Source organism: Lissotriton helveticus, chromosome 1_2 (assembly GCF_964261635.1).
Source record: "Lissotriton helveticus chromosome 1_2, aLisHel1.1, whole genome shotgun sequence".
Taxonomy (NCBI): Eukaryota; Metazoa; Chordata; class Amphibia; order Caudata; family Salamandridae; genus Lissotriton; species Lissotriton helveticus.
Genome location: NC_136058.1, coordinates 225,252,897 through 225,275,142, shown reverse-complemented (window position 1 = coordinate 225,275,142; position 22,246 = coordinate 225,252,897).

The following is a 22,246-nucleotide window of genomic DNA, read 5'->3' as shown; positions in this document are numbered from 1 at the left end:
AAAGTACAACTATAACGGTTGACAACGTCCTTGGAGTGAGGCATAGCGCACAAACACTTAAACTCCCACCAGCAGCCACACCGTACACCATTATTTTAGCCAATGTTCCCCAGCTTCCTTTAGCAGCAATGGTAACATGGCCTGCTCTAAGAAACAAAACTATTAATTGGTTGGGAAATAGGACAGGTTTAACACATGTAATTTTTAGGGAATTTAAGATGGTGAGGAGAATTGATTGGGTAGGAAACAGCAGTAAATTCTACGAAGGGGATTGTATAGTCCTCTTGTTAGGATCACCTGCTTTGGTTAGGGAAATCCTATCGAGAACTCATCATAGGGAAATCCTATCGAGAACTCATCAATCAAACCTAACCAACACTAGCATCCAAGTTCTCCCGCTGGGCTTCTTTTATCAACCACCAACCCCAACTATCCCCAAAAATCATGGACCTCATAGACGGATATTGGATGGCCCCTGCTATAATTTAGCAGTGTCAAATAGATTTGGGCCTCTAACTACCTTGGATGAGAACGACTGACAACCAAACAGTAGGCATCTACCTAAGAATAAGAATGGTTTTATCGCTGAAAACCTAGGTGTATTAACCCCGCTTGGCTTGGTCCAGGTTGAGCGAGTGCATGAAGGGGAAAGTAACCCAAATAGTGACGATTTTTCTGAGGGGGATTATATGGAACCAGTTGACCATCTGGCAGGTGTGTGCAGAGTCCTTTTTTGGAATATAGCAGGCCTAAAGAATAAAGTGAACAACCCGGTTTGGTTGAACTTCTTCAGTAATTTTGATGTGTTGTGCCTGCAAGAGACCTGTGTCACTGACAATGTACACATCACTGGGTTTCAAACATATCTCACACCTGCCATTCAGTCACCTAGTAGAAGGCCAAAAGGGAGGTTATGTGTAAATGTCTCAAATTTGCTAGGGGCATACAACATCGAGATGGTCAGCTCTGAAATGTACTACCAAATCGTCCTAATACATATGGATTTTAACTGTACATTGGTTTTGATCAACTTTTATAATAATGTGGAAAAAGGCCAGTTCAGAGCTATATTAGAGAAGCTTAGTGGGGATATTAGCAGTTTAAAACTAAAAGGTGACATCGAAACTATTCCTCTTTGGGGTGGGGATTTTAATATTAGCTTGTGTCCATTTGCTGAAATGGGGAAGTGTGGTTTAACTCTGGATAAGGATGACCCCCCAATTCACTTCCTATACACAGACAAAGGAGAGTTTAATCATGTATAAACACGGCTTCGGTTTCTCAAACCGTTTATGCACGCCTAAAGCGGAGTTTGGTCACACATTTATAGGCTGAGGTGCTAAATCAACCATTGATTTTATTATTATACCAAATCGCCACGCAAGTTACGTGAAGGAGTATAATATTCCTCAAAATGTCATGAGCGATCATTTGGCAATCAGTGAGAATATAGCCATCCTAAAACGTGTAGCATGGAAAACTTGTAATAAAGTAGCATGGTTGCAGAACATAGAATTGGGAAGAAAAAATGGTTATGTAATCCGCTGGGTGAGCCGGGACTCTGCGGAATTAAGTAATGAAATAGTTACAAAGGCATTAGACCCAATTCTAATCTGTCTAAGCGATAGTCCTACACACAAAGATGTTTTTAAAGCTTTTAACTATATTACTGAGATGGTCAAAAGCATGTTGTTAGCACAATGTTGAGGTATGCGTAACTCTAGGAAGGGATGGTTCGATAAAAACTGCACTAAAAGCTATTCAAACCTAAAGAACGCCCTATATAGAGTGATAAGAGATAATAGTGAGATTGGAGCCTGTAGAAAGTTGCATAATGCAGCCAGGACAAACAGGATTAACGATTTGAAAGATAAGGCTTGGAAGAACCTTAGCGATGCTGCTTTGAGTAAAGATAGCCTGAAATTCTGGTCAGCAGTGAATGCCCCATTCCTCAATAATAATTTAGATGCACCATCAATTGAGGTGGCTATAGAGGAAAGAATTTGGGTAGACGTCTTTACAAGTGCCTACTCGAAACAGAGGGCTACAGAGGAAGCAGCCCAGAGTCAAGATATAGAGAGGGCACAACAGAATTTCACGCCCATTAATTTCCACATTTCACTCCAAGATGTTAATGCGGCAGTAAAGGCAAGCAAGAGTGTGAAGGTTGCCGGCCCGGATGGGATACCAATCGATCCCTAAAAGTCAAACCTGGAGGTGTGGGGCTCATCTTAACCAGGGTTCTACAAGTGTGCTGTGAAAAGGGATTTATAAGTACATGGTCTGAATCAATTATAGTCCCCATATTTAAAAAGGGTGAGCGGGAGAACCCTGCTTGCTACCGTCCAATATCTCTGTTGGACTCTTTTAATGAAGGTAGTGTGCAGGATTGTTTTAGATCGATTACAGGCATGGACTGAGGAAAATGGTATTTTAAGTGACGTCCAGTATGGTTTTAGAGCCGGCTTAGGAACTAATGAGCAGATTTTGAATCTCAGTATTTTAATCGCCAAATATACGCAGGCTAAAACAGGGAAATCTTATTTGGAATTCTTCGACCTCTCGTTGCTTTTTATTGCGTAATTCACAATAAGCTGTGGGGTGTTCTTAGCGAATTAAAAGTTGACCCTGTTTTAATTCAGTTTCTAAGGCTGCTATATTCTGGAACCTCTGCCCAAGTCTGTTATAGAATTAAGGTCGAGTGTACTGCGCCATTTAAAGTGGAGAGGGGCATAAGGCAAGGTTGCGTTTTGGCACCACTCCTGTTCTCATTATATACTAACGCTTTGGTACAGGAGTTAGTGTCACACACTAGGGAACCGCCGTTTGTAAATACCCGCCCGACAGCCTCTCTCCTCTATGCTGATGACGCAGTACTTATGACTCGCACCCAGATCCGCTTACAGAGGGCTCTTTCCTTTTATTATGGACAGGCTTGGGTTAAAACTGAATGCAAAGAAAAGCTTTGTTATGTCATTTGGGAGAGGGGAAAAACAAGTATAGAAGTTACTATACGGGGGGCAGTAGGGTGGAAACCATTAACTTGTTTAGTTATCAGGGTGTCCTTTTTAACCGATCTGGCTCATGGAATCCAGCTGTTAAGGCCAGGAGCTTACTCTTCATGAAGTCCATTGCGACCCTAATGAACTTCACAAAAAGATTGGGGAAAAGGCCGCCAGAAATTTTACTAAAAATGTATCAAGCAAAATGTGTGAGCATAGCAGTCTATGGGGCAGGCATTTGGGGTTTTCAAGAATGCACATCAATTCAACGTATTGAAAACGCCTTCTTAAGGTTTATTTTAGCCGTCCTAGCTAGTGCTCCAGTTTTTAATTGTCACAGCGAACTAGGAGTTTCATATATTTCCGATTTAATTAAGGTTCAACCGGTATTGCTGTGGCATTGAATTAGGACTTCGGCTAGTACTGGCCTTAAGAGGGAAATAATAATGGATGCAACAAGATTGGATAACGCCTGCAAAATTGTATGGCTTAAATACGTAAAAAATGTTATGCAGGACATAGGAACCCAGAGTTCTTTTCCTCACCTGATAACATGAATTCTATTAACCGGAAGGATTTAAAAAAAAGTTTGTATGACCTATCTGGAAGAAAATAGGTTAACTCTTGCGAAGAATAAACCTATGGATCACAGGCACAAATATGGTGACAATCACATAGAGATGCTACTAAATAATTACTTTAACATGCAACATCCAACCATATCTGTTATGTATCACGGTGGGCCCACCTGTTGCCGTGAGGGGAACGGCTTGTGCTGTCAGTCCTGTGCCCAGCACCGCCGTGAGGGGAACGGCTCTTGCAGATCACACACCAGCGCCAGCACCACCGACGCCACCGCGAGGGCTGGGACTGCATTTCCCAGGTGCCCCGGCGGCGCGGGAGTGACGACAAGGGAGCGCCCGGAGGCGAGTAAAAGGACGGAGAGCTGAGCGCTCATTGGGGGCCCACCTGTTGCCGTGAGGGGAACGGCTTGTGCTGTCAGTCCTGTGCCCAGCACCGCTGTGAGGGGAACGGCTCTTGCAGATTACACACCAGCGCCAGCACCACCGACGCCGCCGCGAGGGCTGGGACTGCATTTCCCAGGTGCCCCGGCGGCGCGGGAGTGACGACAAGGGAGCGCCCGGAGGCGAGTAAAAAGACGAAGTGCCTCTCGCCCCCGCGAGTCGCGCGCGGGAGAAGCCCGGGACAAGGGCGGGACCATCTAAGGCCAGAAGAGGCCGGGACGGGCCACCCCCCCTGGTCGTGCAACTAAAAGAGGTTAAAGGACTTGTGTTAAGACATTCCCAGCCCCTGTAGGTGCCTGCTGCTACTTATGCCATGTCACCTAAGGGGGGCCGAAAAATTTCTACTTTGACAAGGGACATGGCTAAGGGGACGATGGTACATTACCTAATCAATACAACATCACCTACTGTCCAACAACCTGTACAAACAGAACGAGAACGGCTGTCTATTGACTGTCCCAACAGTGATTTCACCCCCTCACAGCAAGCCGTCGTATCACAAAATGTATCATTCCTGGAGGAACTTAATAGTTTATGCAAATCCAATTATGCTGCTGTTATGTCGACATCAGAGCACATTAATGCATCCTTTTGCCCTACAGTCATCATAAGCCCCCAGTCCAGTACATTGTCCCCACCCTATGGAAATCTCCTGGGTACTTCCCTCTGCCCACCTGAAACAGGTAACACGAACCCCGTAATGTCTCTCCCGGACCTTTTTGGTAAAAGAAAACGACCACTGGATAAACACACAGGCAGCCAAGCAAAGCAGGAAAAACTGTCCGCACCCCCAAATTCACCAACCCTGTTGGCCCAGCTACAAACTATGTTTAACTCTGTGATACACCCTTTGATAGAAAGAATGAACAATCTTGGGGATAGGATCGTGGCAATAGAGGAAATGACCAAGACAAACTCGCTACTCCTAAAAAGTATGGCCGGCCCCAATCATTTACAGCCCTTATGCGACACGGTAGTGCCTTTAACAACTCCCCAAAGTAATATTAATCAACTCCGACAGGCAGTCCCAGGTATGTTAACTCCATCCATTGAGAAAGTTCCCGCCAAACTAATAACAGCACATAGTTGTTCCTTTCAAATGGGGCTGAATAAAGTAACTATACCACCCAAAGGGCCACTTCCCAATGCAGGGAACATTCCACGCAAATCAAATCACATCCATTTACCACCGGAGGCTGCCCCGTTTGTGTGTGTCCTCTCTGGTGTGCCTGAGCTCACAAATGGGAAAACTGAAAGTCAACAGGAGCTAAGAAATAAGGCACTGTTCTGGTTAACAAAGAATAGACCCCTGCCCCCTGATGTCGACGGTAGAATACAATGTGTTAGAAGGGTGGGATGGTTTGGTCCGCTTCGAAAAGAGAGATCTGGCGATCTGGTGCTGATAAAGTTTATAAATAGCAATGTTGTCCCATACCTCCAGACTTGGAAACCACAGATAGGAGATGGACCTATACACACCTGGGGACTATCTGACTTTTATCCCAGAAAATCACTTCACCCCCATACAAGATCAATGAAGAGAGTAACTTTTGGTTGGGTTGAAACGGCTCCGGGGTGAGGGGTATTAATATCCAGACTCTGACTTGATATATTATCGATTTGGTACCTGACCTCTCTTGAAGATTTTATGCTAAAATGTTACTTACTGTGATATGATTTGAAATGTAATGGTGTATATATTTTGCAATGTGCTTTTATGATTTTATACCTAAAAATCGAATAAAGCTTATATCGATCGAATGTATCACGGTTGGATACAATAGATACCTACTAACAAGATTTAGATTTGTGACTTTCCATCGTTTGACCACCCACCCAGTTATTAATGATTGGTCAAGGGAACTCTGCCGGTGCCCTTGTGACAATATCTCATTACAAACTACAATACATGTAATTATATTTTGTAAATTCTATAGCAACGAAAGGCGAAGATGGATAATAACCCTACTAAAACAGGAAGGATGGAGGCAATGTCACCCTGCCTTCGTGCATTTACAGATGCTGGGAAATTGTTACTGTATCGGCTCTATGGTGGGTTATCTAAAGAGTATGTTGAGGACTAGGAAATGCCTAAATAACTAAATTGTAAGACATGTAACAGGTTGGAAGCATTTAGTGTGAGATGGGTCGTTTTAGAAATTATTGATTGTTTACATGTATTTTATAAACTTTTAGGAACTTATATTCATGAGATGTGTATTGATGAATTCTCTATGTAAAACATGATGATATATTCTTTTTAGATGCCTGCTTTTATGATTTCAATGTTTAAAATCGAATAAAGCTCGTTTTGATTTGATTTGATTAAAGTATATATTCAGCCCTTATACCAACTGGTTTATAATATAGGTAGTAGCTTTCTAAACTCTGCTAATGACATCCACCTGACGATATGCCTCACATAAATAAATACTGCCTAAAGCAGATACTTAGTATGGTTAGCGCCACCCTTTTAGATATTCATAAATGGATGAATACTAGCCACTTACGTTTTAATGCTTGTAAATTTTAATTTCTACGTACTAGAAGTAAACACTGCCTGAAAGATCACAATGCAGGCTGTCATTTCTATCATGCAGAGAAAAGTACAATCCGAATAAAAAGTGAAACTGATAGGGAACCTATTTCATAAAACACTATCAATGGACAGTCATATAAATAATTGTGTTGAATCATCTAATTGTCGTGTCATATTGCTGTGTGAAACCCATGACATTTCATGCTCCACTTTTTCCAGTGTCTTTAACGGGGCCAAGATTAACTGCAGTAATGCTTTGCTGGTAGGGACTTCTAAGGCTGTAATAAGTTACAGGAACCACAGCATTTGGTAGCACAAGTGTAGCATAATTGGTTTTACATGTGAAATCCGCAGTTTTTTCGCTTTAAATCACTGTTTTTTGACCTATGCAATGGAGTAGGACACTCTTAGTCGGTTCCAACCACTGTAATGCTCTGTGTTAAATGGCTTTAGGCTGAAACCTCTTGTAGTCTCTGTGATATCTTTATCTCTATGAATCTAAATTGTAGTATCCTTTCCTCATGGTATTTTCTATGGTTCTCATGCATCACTGTTAGAACCTTATTATGTCATAGGGTGGTGGGTTTAGAACAGAGAGAAACAGTTGTGCTGAGATACTGGTTGGATGGGATCTTTATTTTATTTTTATTTTAAATTCTTCTATAGCGCCGGAATCAATCCCATGAGGGTATCTCCGCGCTTTGCCAGCTGAGGAATTTTTCCCAGAATGAGCAGCCTGGAGAGTTATGTGGATAGAAATGCCTCTTGGTAAAGAAGGGTTTTCAGTGTCTTTCTAAAAGACAAGTGATTTGTGTTAGTTCTTAGGTCAATGGGAAGACTGTTCCAGAGGGCGGGGCCAACAGAGGAGAAAGCACGGTCTCCTTGTCTAATTTTCTTTGTGGTAGGAGGTTTTAATAGGGCTGGATTGCATGAGCGGAGGGACCTGCTGGGCTGGTACAGTTCCAGGGACTGGGATAGGTATTTAGGGCTTGCTCCATACAGGCATTTATGCACCGTGCAACAGATCTTAAAATTGATGCGCTGCCGTATGGGAAGCCAGTGCAGTTCTTTCAGCAAGGGCTTAGAAGGAGTCCTGGCGGGTACACCCATGACCAGTCTTGCAGCCGTGTTCTGGACTACCTGCAAGCGGCCTACAGCATCAGCATTAGCTAATGTTAGCAGGCCGTTACAGTAGTCCAGACGACTAGTTACCAAGGCCTGTACAAGTGTCTTTCTACATGTGGCCGGGAGAAAAGGAAAGACACGCCTGAGCAGACCAATGGTGTGAAAGCACAGACCCGCAATATAGTTTGTGTGATCTTTTAGGGTAAGTTTTTGATCCAGCTTCACTCCGAGATTTTTAACGTGAGGTTTGGGTACAGGTACTGGGCCAAGGTCTAGTGGCCACCAGTCAGGGGACCAAAGGATACTTGCTTTGCCAAAGAGCAAGACCTCTGTTTTTGTTACATTACACTGGAGGCAATTCCTCGCCATCCAGTGTGACACCGCTCTCATACCCTCAGCAAAGTTCTCCTTGGTTTTGAGGCCAAGGGAGCTGAAAGGGTAGAGGAGCTGGGTGTCATCGGCGTAGGAAACCGGTATGAACCATATTTCCGCACAATCTAAGCAAGGGGGGCCACATAGACATTAAACAATGTAGGGCTGAGGCAAGAGCCCTGTGGCACCCCCTTTGTGAGCCCCCTAGAGATGGAACTGAAGGGGCCCAGGCTGATAGATTGCGACCTCCCGGAAAGGAAACTCTCCAACCAAGATAGTGCTACGCCTCCGATTCCCACTCCTTGCAACCGGTTCAACAGGGTGTTATGAGACACGGTATCGAAGGCTGCAGACAGGTCCAACAGCACAAGAATCATAGAGCCCCCTTTGTCTTGTGACATTTTGATCTGGTCTGTCACAGAGAGGAGGGCCGATTCCGTGCTGTGGTTGGGCCTGAATCCAGATTGGGATTGGTCCAGGCCCCCTGTTGCTTCGATAAAGTTGGAAAGAGTGGTGTTAACGTGCTTTTCTGCCAGTTTGCTGATGAAAGGAAGGAGAGAAATCGGGCGAAGGGTGGAGAGTGCAGACCAGGGCAAGGTGGAATTTTTACGTATGGGGTTCACTACCGCTTCCTTCCAGGCGAGTGGGAGCTGGCCTTTGGTAAAGGATAGGTTGAGAAGTTTCTGAATATGAGGACCTAGTATCTCAATTAGCGGGGAGATGAATTTGGCAGGTATTAGGTCGGCGGGAGAACCGGACTTAGTTTGGTTAATGAGTGTGGTCAGCTCCTTAGTGGTTATTTCTGGAATATCCAGAAGAGTTTCTCCAGAAGTCGATTGCGAGGAGGTTTCAAAGGCATTAGTTTCCAGGGAGTCTGAGACAGTAGTGATTTTTTTGTATATACCTTCTATTTTATCCTCAAAGAACTGGGATATTTTGTCGCAAAGTTCTTGGGTGAAGGTGTCAGGGCTTTCACATACTTCGGGGCTGGTGAAAGTTTGAATGATTTTAAATAGCTCTCTTGTGGAGTTGCCAGCCACTGCAATTTGAGTGGTCAGACTTGTTTTTCTTGCTTTTTTATTATTTTTGTAATAGGAGGACATAGCCTCAAGGTAGCGGCTCTTATCTTCCCTGTTGCCCGTGCGTCTCCAAAATATTTCACCATTTGGTACGTTTCGCTTTATAAGGATGCCTTTTGGCCTTGTTTCTAACTCATCTGTGTCCCAGCGTGCAATGGAAAATATTCTGAAAGGTCTAAGAGGCGTTTACATTTATCAAGATGATATACTTATTTATGGAGATGATTTTGAACAACATGATTCTCATCTTAAGTTGGTACTGGAGAGATTGAGTGTGAGTAACTTAACTATTAAGATGGATAAATGCAAGTTTAGAACAGACTCTTTGAACTACTTGGGTCATAACATATCTGGATGTGGAGTCGGACCTAAAGATCAGTTAGTAAAAACCATCAGTAATTTATCTTCCCCATCCCATCCTCTAAGGAATAACTTGTGAGTATTATTCAAAATTTATCAAGGGGTTTTCAGAATTGACTTCTAACATGAGATCGCTTTTAAAAAAAGGTGTTAGATTTAAGTGGTCTGACATGTGTCAAAAAGATGTATGCTTATTAAAGAAAGTTTAGGTGAAGCCCCTTTCTTACAGAGCTTTGATACAAAACTCAAATCTATTTTAACTACAGATGCAAGTGAAAAGGGACTGGGTCATGTCTTACAACAGGTTGGTCCACATGTATGAAAACTATCTTGTTTCTTTCATGAATTCTGAGGGATCCCGAAACAAGGTATTCAGTAGTAGAGTGTGAATCTCTTGCTATTTTCTGGGCTATGAAAAAACGTAAGAGATTCTTGTGGGGTGTTGATTTTGAGGTAAAATCTGATCAGAAACCTTTGGTGGAAATTTTTGAAAGCAAAGGCTTGGATAGGATTTCAAGTCGCATAACTAAGTGGATAATTGCTCTCCAAGAATATTCTTTTTCCCTCAGATACATTCCAGGGGCTGACAATAGAATTGCTGATGTTTTTCATGTTTAGTCCCAGATAAATGCTGTGAAGATGAAGAAGTTGAAGAAAGTGGTGATTGGGTCTTTGAATTGGAAGTCTGTCATATTTCAGAGGAAAATGGTTAAAAGAGATAGCTCAAGATGCAACTCTTAATGAAGTCATGTCTTTAATTAGAGGTAATTGGTCAAACATCAAAGTTGGATCTGATTTGTCTAAACCATTTTGGTATGTGAGGGATGAATTATCGGTTGATAGAAACATATTGTTTCGTGGTGCAAGATTAGTTCCTCCCATGAATCTTAGGAAAGAATTAATAAACGTAGCACATGTTAGTCATCCCAGTATCACTAAAACCAAAGAAAGGCTACGCTTGTCTTACTGGTGGCCAGGGATGGATAAGATGATTGAAAGAGAGATTCGTGATTGTGTTCTTTGTAGCATTAGTGATAAATCCAAATCAACTGGGGTGCAACCTATGATTGTGAGTCGTCGCCCTAAATGTCCATGGGATGACATTGCTTTGGACATTTTAGGACCTATTAATAGCTCAGGTTCTCAAGTTTTTCTTTTAGTTGTAATGGACATGTACTCTCGGTGGCCCAAGGTATTTTTTTTTTATCCAATGTTGATTCGGGTTGTATAATTAAATGCTTAAAAACTTGTTCTCTAGGGAAGGAATGCCAAAATCTCTATTATCGGACAATGGGGTTCAACTAATCTCCAAAGAAATTGAAGAATTTTTGTCATCTTGTGGCATAATGCATAACAAAATTTCTCTCTATCATGCTGAGGCTAATGGGATGGTGCAGAGGTTTAAAAGAGTCTTGAAAGAAACCATTACTCTGGCTAAATCTCTAACATTAGATTGGGGAAGAGAAGTGCTTAAAAGAGTTGAAGATTACAGATTAACACCTCATTCCACTATAGGAAAAACTGATTTCTTTTCTTTTTCGAGGTAGAATACCTAACACACATTTTGAACCATTTTGGGTCAACAACTATTGTTCATTTATGGGTAGAGTATGTGTGTGTAATGATGATGATGTTCAAGCTAAGGAGAGCCAGAAGGCTCTGCAGAGGAAAATCTATTTTGACAAAAGAAAATCTGTTAAATCACTGAATGTCAATGTTGGTGATCTAGTTGCTATTAAAAGTCCTGGGTTGATTGGAAACACTTGTTAAATTTTTGTGGAAAACCATGGTAGTCATCAAGGTCTTCAAGAATGCTATAAAAACACAAAATCATCGTGTTTGGAACCTCAATAGAGTTGTTGTATTGAGTGGAGGTCACAATACTTTTCTGGAGCATCGTGCCGAAGATATTGAGCTTTCAAAGGATAAGAACTTACCTTCCTCAGCCGTTTGAAATCCTTGTCGATCATCAAGAGCAACTACACGTCCTACTTATCTAAAAGAATATGTTTAACCTCTTGTTAGAGACTTTTAAATATTTATTGTACTTTTTAGTGGTTAGTCATATTTTTCTGAGTATTACATAGACATTTATGTTTTCTGAAGAAGGGAGATGTGTGATATCCTTATCTCTATGATTGTAAATTGTAGTATCCTTTCCTCATGGTATTTTCTATGGTTCTCATGCATCACTGTTAGAACCTTATTATGTCATAGTGTGGTGAGTTTAGAGCAGAGAGAAACAGTTGTGCTGAGATACTGGTTGGATGGGATCTTCTTCCACCTGATTAAATAAACTTCAATCAAAATCTTCATTGCTTGAAACCTGTTTCTTAAAATTTCACAGTCACCTTTAAAAATAGGTCAGAAGATGTGGACAGCTGGATTAAGATGCTCTGAGCATGTTGCTCATTTACAGAAAGTGGTTAGTTTGTAAAAAAATAGGTGCGGGGGCTCTCGCCAGGAGGCAACTTGCACCAGCCCATTTCTCCTGTTAGCGCCACCTAAAACAGAACCAAATACTAATCATGAAAGTGGGTAGAGGATTTGGCATATTGGAGAGAGCTGCCAACTTTGGAACAGGGAGACCACCTTCAAGTCTCCTTGTCCGCTCAACATCCTTTGATTCTGGGCAAATCACTTAGGGGCACATGTATCAAGCCTGAATTCTGAAATTCCCTAATAGTGCATTTTACTGATCCGCTATTTGGGGATCGCAAAATGCTATGCATGTAGGAATTGCAAAACAATTTGCGATTCCTTAACATTACCTTATAGCGATTTGGTAAATAGCGAAATAGCGAATCCTGTTCCCCAACCCTTAAGGCCTCTTATAGGGCTTCGAGCCGCAACCAGAATCCCACGACTAAGGAAACAAACAGTAGCTTCTAGCGCGGGGACACACCAGCATATGTAACCAAGCGCTTTATAAAATTTATAATAATAATAATAGGTAATGTGACTTCATTAATTTCTATGTGCCCACAGGCCCATAGGAATGAATGGTATTGCATTTGCTAATTGCTATTCCTATTTGTGAATTGTTAATCACATATAGCGACTGCAAAGCTAAGGCTGTCCGGGGGCCTAAGGCCCTCCTGAGCACACCGAGAAAAATGCAAATGTGCACATTTCAAGCACACACATGCCCTAAGGGGATTTGCACACTATATGGCACTTTGGAAAAAGCAGTTTTGTGCATTTTTCAAAATATGCATATATTACCATAAACTTGGAGTTGATGGTAATTAGCATTTCATAAATGCACAGTTCGCATTTAGGAAAGGCTTTTTGCATCTGCATTAGGTAATCACAAATTGTGATTTCCTATTTGCATTTACAATTTAGGGAACTGCAAAAAATAGTGATTACCTATATTGTGAATTACCCAAAAGTTACGTGCATCAGAAAAGGCCATTTTGCGATTGCAAACGGCCGATTTGGCTTGATGATTAAGAGCGCGAACCAGACCCGTGATGGTATCAGAGCGCTTTACAGGATTGACGGGTGATATACAAAAGACTAGGAGGGGAGGATACCATTGGGATAAAAACAGGTAGATACAGTATACAAGGAAAACAAGCTGTCTCAGGTCCCGGATACATTTGGGGTAAAAACAGGTAGATACAATATACAAGACAACACGCAGTCTCAACACTTGGATGGGATGCCCAGAAGTGCCGGGAAGGTACAATCCGGAAAAGCCATGGATAAAGACGTAATGGTGGGTAGAACAGGTCGCTGAGGTGATTATAATGTGATTGTTAAGCGAGGAATTTGCCCATTCAGAAAGTTTTGGCCTCCTTTTTAAAGCAGGCTAAAGACGGAAGTCTTCTGATGGTGGGCAGGAGAGAGTTCCATATTCTTGGAGCGGCCCCAGATAAGGCCCGATTGTAGGTTTTTTTTCTGGAAGCGTGCTGCTGGGAGCAAAAAGTGAATGTGTCGTTAACTGGTGTTCATGAAAATCACCAGGGTTGATGATTAAGTGCTGGTGCTGAGCACCAGAAACCACTAGTTCAAATTGTATACAGGCCATGTGAAGAATACTGTTGTCAGGTTCAGCCTAGCATCTGTGCACATGTAGCAGTATGATCGATGAAACCTAGTCTAAATTGTTATGGTTAAATCGGAGACTGAAGGGAACTGCACCATTGACTCTGGGTTAGGTGTTTAATAATTAAAGTTTTGACTTTGTGCATGTTGTGTTAAATTGTGTTAAATTGTGTTTAAAGTGTAATTTTTGATTGGAATATTGTGCAAGCATTGCATATAATTTCTTGTGCCTGGAATCCAGAAGTGGCATAATTTTTGACTAAGGTGGATTCCTTTACAAGTTTTATGAAAGCATATTACTCTAAGCCAGACTATATGGAATTTGTCCTTTGAGTTGCCTGGAGAGTACTCAGCAGCACCAGTTGGTATATCAATAGTACAGCAAACAATAGGCCCATTTCAGGAGGAGTAAGAGTCCCAGGATGGAGGAGGGGGCTAGGTAAGAAATTACTTTGACGCTAATCCACTTTGCTCAAAGGTATACGCCTCTAGGCTTACAACCTATGTCAACTGGTGTTAGACAAATTGTAATGTTGTGCAAGTGTAAAGCGGAATGGGCTACAGAGAGTGAAGAATGAAAGGAAGCCAGAAAGCTACCACATTAAGCCCTTGAAGGGAACAGGAGCTGAAGCAATGAGGTCTAAGAGAGCAAGCAGAATGACCAGCAGTAAAATAGAGGAACTAGTATAGAGAACAACAAAAAAAAGTGCTGGACGAGGACTTCTAAATGAATTAACAAAAAGTTGCCAGGACTCATGAATGCGTCTCTTAGTCCAAATTACCTCTCTGCCTACATTGACCCATAAGTCACACTCGTTGACAACAAACCACATATTCTTCTCTGCTCAGATGCCCCAGCCATCACAAGCTGCTCTACCACAGATGGCTTACATAGCCATGTCTAAAAGTTGAGTTTATCTAGTGAGTAAATGTCCACATACTTATGACAGGGGTGGAGTTGAAGTCTTCATAGCTATTATGCAGCAACTGACTGTTTATGCACAGGAAGGATGCTACTAGTAGAAGATGGAAAGCCGCAGACTTTTGCGGCTGCTTACCAGTAGTGGATCTCTGCAGAGTTTTGAAGGAAAGAGGTGGGCGTGGGTAAGCAGAGAGAGAGAGAGAGCAGAGAGAGACAGGCCTTTCCTTTGTATGGAGATACTATTTTAATCTTATCCAGACTACAGCACAAGGATGGAACAGACAGTACCCTGCTTAGTGATTATAAGTGACTTGATGTGGCAATTCTATTTTGGGTGTCACACAAGTCAAGGTAAATGTCACCTCTACGAAGAAAGGGAGAGCTGAGAAGGAACACGGAAGAGACAGAGGCACTGATGTAGATCATAAGGCCATGTCAGGTTTAGGGAATACCTAAGGGTGGCTACTCTGCTAAGTCGGAGAGGTGTCACCCCACTGCCTTTCAGCACTGCAAAAGGAAAAAAATGATAATAACACAAGGTTATTATAATTTGTTTTGGTGCTGAGGCAGTTTTGCAGGGTGGGTGAGGCTAGGCTTGTTAGTGGAGGCACTCTCTAAGTGTTCATGACTGTTTAGCTATCCGTCTTGGATTGGCCAAACAGGCATGCACACTTTACATGTTCTCCACCCAGGCTGTGATACAGCCTGGGTGAAGAACATGCACAGGCTTCCATTCTCTGTCTGAGCGCTGAGTCATGATGCTCAGACCAATCACAACGCTGAATTGCGACTGGCTTAGGGAGCCTGAGTGCTTCCTATTCAGTGAGAAACCAGGGAGAGGATGGTGAGGACCGAGGTGGCCAGCCAGCCTGCTGGCCAGCAGATAAGTGATCCTATTTTTTTACACCCCCAAATGCCTCTTCGTGCGTCACTACTAATTTACAGGAGAAGCCGCCACTGGGAACACCTACACTTTTGATTTGTACTGTGGACTTTTTGGACCCTTTCCAGGGTTTGTCACAACATCTCCCTGCCTCTATCACAGGACCAGTGTCGAAGGCGGCTGACAGGTCCAGGAGGATCAGCGCCGCCATTTCTCCGTTGTCCAGCAGGGACTTGATGTCATCGGTGGCTACGATTTGGGCAGTCTCGGTGCTGTGGTTGCTGCGGAACCCAGAGTGGGAAGGGTCCAGGATGTTGTTCGCCTCGAGGTAGCAGGTCAGTTGTTCGTTGACGGTGTTCTCGATGACCTTTGCCTGGGAACGGGAGCAGGGAGATGGGCCGGACGTCCTTGAGGTCCTTGGGGTCTGCCTTGGGTTTCTTGAGTAAGGCATTGATCTCGGCGTGCTTCCAGCTCTCCGGGAAGGTTGCTGTCTCGAAGGAGGTGTTGATGACTTTCCAGAGATGGGGTGCGATGGATGTGCTGACTTTGTTGAAGATGTGGTGTGGACATGGGTCTGATGGCGATCCAGAGTAGATGGTGTTCATGATCTTGATGGTGTCGTCTTCGTTGATGTTGGTCCAGGAGAGCAGGCTGTTGGTGCGGTTGTATTTCAATGCAACGCGGTGTTTACACCGCACTACCATTACAACACTGGTTTTACAATGCAAGTCGTTACCACGACTTGCGCTGTAGGGTGCTGGACTTAGGAATAGTAAGATTTACTATTCCAACACCAGCCTACGTACAGTAGGGAAGGTGTTGGAATAGTAAATCTACTATTCCTTAGCCTAGAGCGCCCTCCAGCGCAAGTCGTGGTAACAACTTGCATTGTAAAACCAGCGTTGTAATGGTAGTGCGGTGTAAGCACCGGGTCGTAATGGATGTTCCCCGTTGGTGCGGATGGTGGTCGTGGGGGCGGAGGTCTCAGTGGTTGTCGGGCGGTCGTGGTGTTGAAGCTATTGTGGATGTCTGCAATCTTGCGGTGGAAGAAGGTGGCCAGCGAGTCGCACAGTTCTTGCAAGGGTGGGACGTCGTTGGTGTTGGAGCTGGGGTTGGAGAGTTCCTTCACGATGTTGTAGAGCTCTTTGTTGTTGTGCGCTTTGTTTTCTAGGCAGTCTTTGAAGGAGGTCCTTTTGGCGGATCTGATAAGGTGATGGTGTCTGCGGGTGGCCTTCTTGTGGGCTGCGTGGCTGTCCGGTGTTCGTTCACGGAGCCAGATCTTCTCCAGCTTTCAGCAGGTTTGCTTGGAGGCCCGGAGGTCTTCAGTGAACCAGCTGCCTTTCTTGTTGGTGTGACTGTTGGAGGGTTTCTTGATCGGGGCGAAGGTGTTGGCGCAGTTTTTGATCCACTGTCTGAGGTTGCGGGTGGCGGTGTCAGGGTCGTTGGGGTCGGCGGGTGGGCTCTGGGCGAGGGATTGTGGTTAGCTGGTCTTCGGTGACTTTGCTCCAGCAGCGGTGAGGCATCTGTTGGGTGCAGTGGAGCGTGGTGGGTTTCTTGAAGGTGAAGTGGATGCAGCGATGGTCGGCCCAGTGGAGTTCGGTGGTGTGGTTGAAGGAGACTTGGGGGCTTGGGAGAAGATGGGGTCAAGCGTGTGACCGGCAGAGTGGGTGGGTGTTGTGACGAGTTGTCTGAGACTGAGTCCGAGGTTGGGTAGGTTATCGATCAGGGTGGTGGAGTTGGTGTTGTTGTTGTTCTCGAGGTGGAAGACCAGGTCCCTAAGGAAGATGTAGTCCGTGGAGGCGAGGGCGTGTGTTCTGAGGAAGTTGGCGATGGAGTCGCTGAACTGTGGTTGGGGTCCGGGGTGTCTGTAGATGAGGGTTCCTTTGAGGGTGGTATTGGGGTCGGTGTGGATCTGGAAGTGCAGGTGTTTGGCGGTACTGAGGGTGTCGTCTGTGTTGGTCGAGACTCTGAGAGTGTTCCTGTGGACGATGGTGATTCCTCTTCCTGCTCCGTTGGTGCGGTCTCTGCAGGTGATCTTGTAGCCTTCCGGTACAGCAATGGTTATGTCGGGTGCCGAGGCGGGGTTCAGCCAGGTCTCTGTCACGAAGGCGACGTCTGGGGGGAACAGATGCACAATATTTATTGAAACCTACACTAAACTAAGGACAGGTAAAACACTATTGAATAAAGATAGCAAGAAAGCTGCCAGCATTAGAACCTCTGTAGAATTTCTATAAGTAAAGAGTCATCTATAGCATGATTCTGCACAATCAGATATGTCAAGAGAGGTTTGTACCTCTCCATGTCTGAAGGGAATCTGACTAAACCCAAGGTGAGCTCGCGAATGAAAATCACAAAGAACATTTGAGAAAACATGACCTCATACACATCATAATATGTTTTCCAGTTCCAAGAAAAGAACTTGGCATCTTGAACACTACTCCCATATTTCAGTCTGTGCTTCCAAAGCATCCTTAGTTCATCCCTCGGTCTGATATTACCTACTGGTAACACTCCCTTTGTTCTGCATCAAAATCATTTTACCTTGCCAGCTCTTCCTTGCCTGTCTATCACTGAAATACAATGTGCTTTTTCATTAAGTAACGAATGCCTTTGGTTTGCACCTGCAGAACAAAAACATGTAGAAAAACAACTTCCATGTTAGTATAAGCTGTCTCGACTGTAAGTTTAAGGCCCACAATCCTGCTAATTTAACATTTCTCTTTAAAAACATATTAGTTCTACAACCTACATATAATCCAATAAAAGAAATATTTAATAATGAATCAAGCTATATAGTGCTGTATTCTTATATCCATGCTGTTAAAATGGGGCCTTGACCCACCTCTTGTCCATTTTCTGGCTGAACTCCATAAAGATCTAAAGACAACTATTAGAATGAATCAAGAAGGTAATTGCACAGCATGGTTTAAATCTGGCAGGGGTGTGTGCCAAGGCTGCATTCTTGCCCCCATGCTGTTCACTTTATATATAAATTCTCTGGAGATAAAACTTTTAACTGCATCCTTGGACATCCCATGTGCAGGAGATGCTCCTATTCCTGTTCTCCTGTATGCGGATGACGCTGCACTAATAGCCCGGACACATTTAGGTCTTCAAAGATTATTAAATACTTTTAGTGAATTTATGTCTTCACTTGACCTAGTGGTAAATAATTCAAAATCACATGTTATGGCAATTGGGGCTGTTAAAAATAATACTAAACCCTTTTATTGTAACGGTGAAGCAATCACTAGTGTCAAAGTTTTTACATATCTTGGAATAATTTTTTGACAACAAGGGGAGCTGGACTCCAAAAATAATAGCTAAAACTAAAGCGGTGAGGAGCTCGGCAAATGCAAACCTAAGCTTTTCGAGGAGACTTGGAGGGAAACCGAGCGGTGCATTAATAGCTTTGTACAAGGCAAAAACACTTGCAATAGCAAGGTATGGAGCAGGCTTGTGGGGTTATGCTAAAAGTGATATTATCCAAAGGGAGGAAAATAAGTTCCTCCGGTCTATGTTAGGGCTCCCTCAGTCGACAGCCACTTTTTCAGTCCATCAGGAGCTTGGACTGGGGTACATTACTGATATCCTGTCCATGGCACCTATTCTTTTATGGATTAGGGTTTGGATTAACAATAACCTAAGCCTGAACCATGAAATATTGATGGATTGTTTAAAACTTGATCAATTTAAAGATATTGATTGGCTGTCATATATTTATAAGTGTTCAATAGAACTTGGACGCCCTGAGATATTTTCCTGTCCTTTGGGATTAAAGAAAGCAGACCTAGAATGGGTCAAGCATAACTTCCCTAAATTGAAGAGTTTGGATCGGGAGGCAAATCAACTAATCAAGCCCTCGGTCAGAGCCCATTTCATGACGATCACCTGTTTAGCTATTTAACCGTACCTTGCTGTAGTAAACATCCCTTTTCATAGGTGGCTCCTGGTTAAATTTCGATTTAACCAAATCTATACGGTCCTCTGTGATAGTTATGGTTGGTATAAGCCTGAGGATGCACCTGTGTGCAAATGTGACAATTTTTCATTACAAGATAACAGGCACCTCACGTTGTTTTGTCCATTTTTATAATATCCCAAGACAGAAGTATTTGGTGCCTTTGCTTAAAGGTAAAGATTTTATACAGGCAAAACCAGCTCTCTTGTATCTTCAAATGCTAGAATCACCCTTGGTTATGTTTAGTGTGGTTAATTATTTTGTTGCAGCTGTCAGGATCAGGAGGAGGAGAATGAAAATGTAGCATTGGGGTCTGTGATGGGTGACAAACAGTTTTTTTAGATATGATAATTTTACTTTGTAACTATTTAAATGTTTGTTTTAATCTCTGTATAAATTATGATATTGTATTGTATGATTTTTTTATGAAACTGAAAAGCCCTTTTTGACTGTAGCATGCTTTTATGATTTTTAATTAAATCGAATAAAGTGGTTTTTGACTGACTGACTATATGCAGTACAAAAATTATTACATGTAATTTAAGCAAAAATGACAACTTGTCAAAAATTATAAAGAAAACATTAAACACACATATGTTTCATTCTCACTAATCCCTGGCAAAGTCACTGCATTAGATGCACTTTAGTGCACCACCTTCAATCTAAACTTATAAAAGGTAATATCAACATTCCAGATGTTTCTGAAAAGAAAACAAATGTTAATATACACACACATATATATCAAAACACACAATACATGCAGCTTCTATTCCTTTGGTGCACCTTATCTCATTAGTATTATTACATCATACGGGTACATAAGACCAAGTGTAAATATAGATATATGGCCTGGCAAAACGCAAAAGGATGGAGCCAAATTACACTGCTCCACTATCTTTGATGCTGTACAGTACGCCTTTGTCTGGGCACCATCTAGATTTATCCCACATTGGCCTGTATGGTGCTTCACAAATACAAAGGAAAATTAAGCTGGCCTGTAGTAATACCCTTAATCCTTTCATGGTTATAGTAGTCAGCAGAGTTCCTCCACATATTTTCAGTTATTTTATATATAAGTAAATAACGACCAACAGAAAAGGCCATTTTCATGATTATTCTGCATTACGTATGAAGTACTTAGATGTAGTCTATCTTGAAGGCCACTTCTGACTAAAATATTAACAAGATGAAGTGTATAAGAATGGCCAGAGATACTATCAATACACTTGTTAAACAAATTGACCTCTTGAAAGTAAATCAGGTGTAGATATTCTAAATGTTACATGGGTAGTCCTCACTTACTCCAGTACACATAGTTACAAAGGCCTTATTACAATAAAAAAAATTAATGCATAATAGTTTTAATAATGTCAAGTGTTGAAAAGTGTGTTGGAGCTAGGAGCTTTGGGTGGATTGCTCCTTAAGCTTCAGCTCTGTTGGCTTTGAAATAACCATAGAGTAAATCTCAACCTACAGTGGATTCCTACGAAAAACAGTCTCATTTGAGGTAAGGACAATTTTGAGATGTTGATACTTGTTAAGGCAGCTGTAATTTTGTCTCATTTATTGGTCTATTGATGTCTGTGGACAAAAGTGCATTGGATATTTGGTTGCATATGACTTTGTTGAAGACCAGATGTCACTAAAATGTTTCTAACTAACTCTGTTTCTAACTAACTATTTCCATCTAATTTTTCAATTTGCAAGTTATTCACCAGACTGACTAATTCTGGTTAGCTAGGTGAAATCCTTTGTTGGTGTTTTTGCTTCGCACTTTTTGTTTAGCATCTTTTTGCTCATTACCATTTCATTCTATTTCTACTTTCTCCCTAGGTATCCTCCTTATGTCTTATGCCTATAGCCCAGCACCCCTGTTGTCTATGCCCATGTGCTCTTATTAACCCATCCCTCCTTCACCTGTAACTTGAAATTAACTTTACGATTTTCTAACTCTTAAAATAGCCTTTTATTGAAGATTCCCTCCAAGCTCCCATACCTTTCTCCTCACAATCTTTAGGAGCTTGTATGGCCTTTTCCTCGTCAACCGTATGCTCCTTTACACTCCCTGTCACCTTTTCCCTATGCCCCATATAGCTGTCACCATATTTCTAAATACCAATTTCATCAATTGAGTTTTAGCCAATTTAGTGTTTCTTTAAAATTGCCTTTAATTTTTTTTTTTTAGTAGAAGTACAAGGATTTTAGTCAGTACAAGGTTCATCTTTACTTTAGATCTGTGCCATACTGCATTTATTTTTAGAGAATAATGTATTTTATATGTTTGCATTTTTATAGTCTGAAAATAAATATATATTGATTATGGAAATATTGTGCCTGCTGTGTTAACTGTCTTTGCCTTTTTCAACTCTCTATCTCATCGTTTGCATAAAACCTTTACTGGAAAATGTCAAAGACTTTGTCACTGTTATAATCTTTTTTTTTGTTCTCATATCACCAGTGTTTGCACAGAGGAGCCTTGATACATGACGTATTCCGCCCTCAGGCCACTTGCAATTAAACATCTAGCCCTGCTAATCCAGTCCTTCCAGTATCCTAGTTACTGGTTTCATGCAGGTGTAATCATAGGACATCACCTTAGGCCCTTGCTGTACCGTACCAACTCAAGTAATTGTCCCAGATCATGCTGTGAGGGCCCCCCTCAACACCTGTATCCATTTTGCATATGGCTTTAACCCCTTCCCCGTGCGGCTAATCCCCCCGCTATGCTGGTGGGAGGGGTGGCGCGCCCAGCACCGCGGTGCTCGTGACGAGCTCAGCTCGTCATGCAACACGGTGGCGCTGTGCTCATGACGAGCTGAGCTCGTCACGACCACGCCTGGTTTCATAGAACGGGGGAATTAGCCCCACTTGTGAGCACCACACGTGTCATGACGAGCTCAGCTCGTCATGAGCACGGAAGAG